This window comes from Myxocyprinus asiaticus, chromosome 4 (genome assembly GCF_019703515.2).
Source record: "Myxocyprinus asiaticus isolate MX2 ecotype Aquarium Trade chromosome 4, UBuf_Myxa_2, whole genome shotgun sequence".
In the NCBI taxonomy this organism is placed as follows: Eukaryota; Metazoa; Chordata; class Actinopteri; order Cypriniformes; family Catostomidae; genus Myxocyprinus; species Myxocyprinus asiaticus.
This window is the reverse complement of record NC_059347.1, coordinates 573,506-579,505: the sequence shown is the minus strand read 5'-3', so window position 1 is coordinate 579,505 and position 6,000 is coordinate 573,506. Positions and strand designations below refer to the sequence as shown.

Genomic DNA, 6,000 nt, shown 5'->3' with positions numbered 1-6,000 from the left:
TTCGTCGCTCGGAGAGAGAGGTCGGTCGCCGAGGGTAGTTCCGCCCCAGATTTGATGCAGGAATTGCACTCGGCGACCGCAGTTCTTTCAATGCCTTGGCTTGGTGGACCTGCAGGAGAGCCATGGCATGCAGAGCAGAGGCGGCTTGTCCAGCAGCACTGTAGGCTTTAGCCATCAGGGACGACGTGAACCTACAGGGCTTGGACAGGAGCTTAGGGCGTCCGCGCCAGGAGGCGGCGCTCTGTGGGCATAGGTGCACCACGAGCGCCTTATCCACCGGGGGAATCGCCGTATAGCCCCTGGCTGCCCCGCCATCGAGGGTAGTGAGGGCGGGGGAACTGCGGAATCGGGGCCGGGCAGTAAAAGGTGCCTCCCACGATTTTGTCAGCTCCTCGTGCACTTCCAGGAAGAAAGGCACTGGAGCGGAGCGTGGCTGCTTTGAGTGGCGCCGCGAGCCCAGGAACCAATCATCGAGCCGCGACGGTTAGGGGAGAGCAGAGGGTTCCACTCTAACCCGACGCTCACGGCCGCCCGGGAAAGCATGTCCATCATTTCTGCATCAGTCTGTGACTGGGCAACCGTCCCCAAGGGGGGGAGCCCAACTGAGGCTTCTGCGTCCGACTGGACAAGCCCGCTCTCCGATGCTGCGCTCGAGAGCTCATCATCTTCGCGGGCTCCGAACAAGAGGCCAGACTCGCCGTGAGATGAGCCGGCGGACTCATCCGGAAGCCCGAATGGGGCAGACGAGCATGCTGGGGAATGGGAGGTCCGCGGGGGGGATACCCGGTGGAGGCGATCCCATTGGGGTCCCCAAATCACCCCCAGTGCTAGCCGCACTGGCCTCATACCTGTAGGTAGAAGGACCGAGGCGGGAGCCGCTGGGGTGGCTTGCTTTTCTTACGAAAGCAAGCCGCGACGCAACGTTGCCATGGTCATGTTCTCACAATGAGAACATGAACCATCCACGAACGCTGCCTCCGTGTGGGTCATGCCCAGACATGAAAGACAGCGATCATGACCATCTGAAGTTGAGAGATAACGAACGCAACCAGGAATAACACATAATCGGAAAGGCATCTTTAAAACGACGTTCCGTGTGTGCCGCTCTTTTAGAGAAATATACTCTTTTAGAGAAGAAAGCTCTTTCAGAAAATATACTCTCTTTTTTCTGCCGAAGCGCCCAGGGGCATTCTCTGCAGTGCACCAGTGCAGAGGAGGGAGAAGCCACTGAAATACGCCGTCAGATCCAGCAGAGGTGAATGAACAGTAGAAATTCAGCTCAGTGAGCATGACCGTTCAGCTCCGAAGAGAAAATCTGAATGAGTGGTTGCATACCAGCTCCTTTTATACCCGTATGTCCGTATTGGCATGCAAATACCACTCGCCAATTTTCATTGGCCTTTTATCAAAGACCAGAGGTGTCTCGGGCTCCCAAGAGTGACCCCTAGTGTCACTACATCGACACAACGTCGAGTGAGTGACAGATTGGGAGCAGTTCTCAGCATGAGGACAGTTGTAATAAATGTCTTTGTCTTCACATAGGAAAACAGGAACTATGAATTTTGACATTTATTTTGTTAGCAGACAGATAAAGGCATCTTTTGTGAATAATGGCATGTTTATTCTGGTTGGTTTTTGTTCAGTATAGCAAAAAGTGTTACAGCTGTACTTGATCTACCCTAAATTGCAACATAATATGTATTTGTGTAGTTGCCTACAGCAATCCTATTTGGTTCAACTGCTGTTGTTTTAAATATGTACTATATATTGTATAAACTTTTGACTTGACTGTCATGTAGCTGTCACGTTTATGTGTTTTGTTCTTGTTTTCATGTCTTTTGTTTTCAAGTTTAGTCCCTGTTCATGTGTCTTGTTTTCATTGGTTCATTGTTTGATTACTTTGTTATTAGTCTTGTCTTTTAATTGGTTAAAGTTAATTTAGTCTTGTTATTTTGTTTATAGTTTAGTCTTGTGATTGGTTGTCTTGTTTTCTTGTTAATCATGTCCTTGTATTTAAGCCCTCATGTTTGCCATTGTCTGGTGTTAGGTACTGTGAATGTAACTTTGTTGTTTTATTATAGCCAAGTCAAGTTTGTGCCAAGTTCATAGTCTAGTCATGTCAAGTCAAGTCAAGTTCATGTTTATGTTTAGTTCACGTTTGTAGTCAGGGTTTTAGGATTCCACATTTGAAAAATAAACTGCACTTGGGTTTGTCATTTCATCGTCATTTTCTTCATCTTTGTCATTGCCAGCGCCACAGCATCGTTACAGAATACCTAACCTATGCAAGATGAACCCAGTAGTTCAGCTCCTTCGTCTACGCCAGGGGAGTCGTCCCCTGGAGGATTATGTGAAGGAATTCTGCTCTCTGGCCTGCAGGGTGGATTTTAATGAGATGGCCCTCAAAGACTGTTTCCATTTTGGGCTGAAAGAGCCAATTTCCTCTTTGATGCCTGACGGTCGGTGTGCCGACGGCCTTGCTCGGTATATCGACCTTGTCCTACTGATAGTAGTGAGGTTGTCTCCGAGTCTCAGCCCATGTTCACGACCACAGAGTTCGTCTCCAAGTCTCTGCCCATGTTCACGACCACAAAGGTCGTTTCCAAGTCTCAGCCCATGTTCACAACCACAGAGGTCGTCTCCTAGTCTCAGCCCATGTTCACAACCACAGAGGTCGTCTCCTAGTCTCAGTCCATGTTCACGACCACCTTGGTCGTCTCCGAGTCTCAGCCCATGTACACGACCACGGAGGTCATCTCTGAGTCTCGGCCTATGTACACGACCATGGAGGTCATTCCCGAGTCATCCAAGACTCTTAGCCTCGAGCCTCCCACGGCTCTGCCTTCTACGGCTTCGCTCCTCGAGCCTACCATGGCTCCACCTGCCACGGCTTTGTCCCTTGAGCCTCCCATGGCTCTGCCTTCCACGACTTTGTTCCATGTCATGGCCGCCAAGCCCGAGTCCCACGTCATGGCCGCCAAGTCCGAGTCCCACGTCATGGCCACCACGCCCGAGTTCCACACCAAGCCCAAGTCCCACATCATGGCCGCCACCCCGGAGTCAGCTCCAGACCATGTCACAGCCACGCCAGAGTCAGCTCCAGGCCATGTCACCGCCACGCCAGAGTCAGCTCCAGGCCATGTCACCGCCACACCTGAGTCAGCTCCATGCCATGTCACTGCCACGCCTGAGTCTGCTCCATGCCATGTCACCACAACGCCTGAGTCTGCTCCATGCCATGTCACGCCTCGGCCTGCTCCATGCCATGTCACAGCAACGCCTCAGCCTGCTCCATGCCATGTCACAGCCACGCCTCAGTCTGCTCCATGCCATGTCACAGCGAGGCCTCAGCCTGCTCCATGCCATGCCATGTCACAACCACGCCTCAGCCTGCTCCATGCCATGCCATGTCACAGCCATGCCTCAGCCTGCTCCATGCCATGTCATAGCCATGCCTCAGCCTGCTCCATGCCATGTCACAGCCAAGTCCCAAACTGCTCCATGCCATGTCACAGCCATGCCTCAGCTTGCTCTATGCCATGTCACAGCCGTGCCTCAGTCTGCTTCATGCCATGTCACAGCCAAGTCCCAAACTGCTCCATGCCTCTGCTCCGCTGTCCAGGCCCACCTCTGCTCTACTGTCCAGGCCCACCTCTGCTCCGCAGATACTTACTTTTCACCCTGTTCCTCACTCAATCTTATCTTACGCTATCTTATGATATCTAAATACTTTTTATAGCATATGATTTGTAACACAATACATTTTTATGTTTACATTACATAACCAACTACAATTACAAGCTTGTTTGAATGCAATTAAATGGCATGGTAGCTCTACTGATTGAGCTGATCAATATTAATAATTTGATCCGCCGCAGAAAATCCTTTACTTTTTAGCCAACATCACCAAACTTTTTATTTTTCAACTCTTTTCTCCAACCACCTGGTTTTATTCTGATATAAGATGCCCAATTTTCTCAATCTAGTTAATTTCTGTTGGATAAAATAATGTCCAACCCTACAATTTACAGATTATGGAGGTAAAATGTGTTGTGATTTCCATTTCATGTACACTTTAACAGATAAAAGCAGAATTGCAAGATGTACATCTAATAGACTTGGTGTTGATGAAAAATTCTCACTTACCTCTCTTTTTCCATCTCAGGAACAATGATCATGTAGCAGAGTCTCAATTTGTCTTTTTTTACATAGATGTACCTGTAGAAGGCACAGCCAAACATCATGATTACAGAAAGGTCATCGGCACACTGAAGAACATCTTACAACTAGACTATGAGAGGATATTGGATGGTAATTCACTGACCGGCCATCGAAGATTTCTGAATGATACCAAACTGTACATTGTGGAGAATGAGACTGGAAGAGTGGTTAGCAAGCACGAGGTGAGACAATTCTAATCTAATCTCAACCAACCTGCTGTTGAGGATACGCCAGTCACATGCAACAGCAAGTCCAGTCTGATACAGGTCGACGAAACAGAAAAGTGCTGACAATGGGGATTGCAGGTGTGGGTAAAACTGTCTCGGTCAATAAATACATAATTGACTGGGCAGCAGGAAAGACAAATCAGGATATAGTCTTTATTTTCCCACTCCCACTCCCGTTCCGTGAAATTAATTTGATTAAAACTGACTGCAGTCTTATGGAACTGCATCACAAAAACTTCTTTCATTCTACTCAAACATTACTGTCCTCTTCAGGAAGAGACTGCAGTTATCTTTGATGGGCTGTATGAATGTCGCTTCCCTTTGAGCTTTGTTGAGAGACTAACAGATGTTTGTGAAAAAACAACAGTAAGATAGTTACAAACCTAATAGCAGAAGTCTGCTTCCCTCTGCCCTTGTCTGGATCACTTCTAGACTGGCAGCAGTTAGTCAGATACCCAGAGACTTCATTGATCAGGTGACAGAGGTACGATTATTCAACGATGAACAAAAAGAGCAATATTTCCACAATAACAGCAAACCTGTGGCAGGAAAAATAATCTCTCATATCAGGAAATCCAGGGCCTCTACATAATGTGCCACATCCCCATGTTCTGTTGGATCTCTGTCACAGTGCTTCAGCCTCTGCTGGCTCAAGAGAACAATGATAAAACACCCACGACCCTCACAGGGATGTACACAAACTTTCTATCATCAAATGCTCCAGATGAAGAAGAAATACTGGAAAGAATCTCATACAGATATTGATTTTCAGCACATCATTTTGAGGCTTGGGTCGTTTCAAGCTTTAATCAGCTTGAAAATAGTAATCTGATCTTCTACAAAGAAGATCTTGAGGAATGTGGACTAGATGTTTGTAAAGGGTCAGTATACACTGGGTTATGCACTTAGATCTTTAAGGTGGAAAAGGGCTCGTCAGAGTGAATGGTCTACAGCTTTGTACACCTCAGTGTCCAGGAATTCCTTGCTGCTCTCTGTTTGTTTTGTGTACACATATTTTTATAAAAGGAATCAGTTCTCTCAAACTCTGAAAATCCTGGAGTCTTGACTGCACTGAGGACATGTTCATTGTCCAGCACAATAAAAAACAAAGTTGCTATACCAGCCACGATGCCCTGCTCTTATGTAATTGGAGTTTATGTGGACTGGTCGGCTGGCACGCTGTCCTTCTACAGTGTCTCTGACACACACACACACACACACACACTTACACACATTCAGCACCACATTCACTCAACCCCTCTATGCTGGATTTTTTGTCATAGATTCAACAGTGTCTTTGCGCAGTATTAAGCAGCCATTATTCCATCCCCTTTTTATTTTCTTGTTTTTCTTGTTCATGCCTCTTGCTGAAGAAGTATGTCATTTCTGTGACACTAGTGCCACTGAATGAAATTCCAAAAATAAACAATGTTTTTAAAACAGCTTTCTGAATACGCCCCTCACCTGCCAATCAAAGAGATAGTCCCGCCCTAAACTCACGCCATTTCTTGAGTAAAGTTGCTAGGTGAGGTCTAAGTGGGATGCTTAAAAA

At 47.3% G+C, this 6,000-nt stretch overlaps 1 pseudogene; it reads left to right on the top strand.

The window, feature by feature from the left end:
* The first annotated feature begins 4,008 nt into the window (after nucleotides 1-4,008).
* The window catches only part of LOC127435276 (protein NLRC3-like), a 431,316-nt pseudogene continuing 429,324 nt past the window's right edge, over nucleotides 4,009-6,000 (top strand).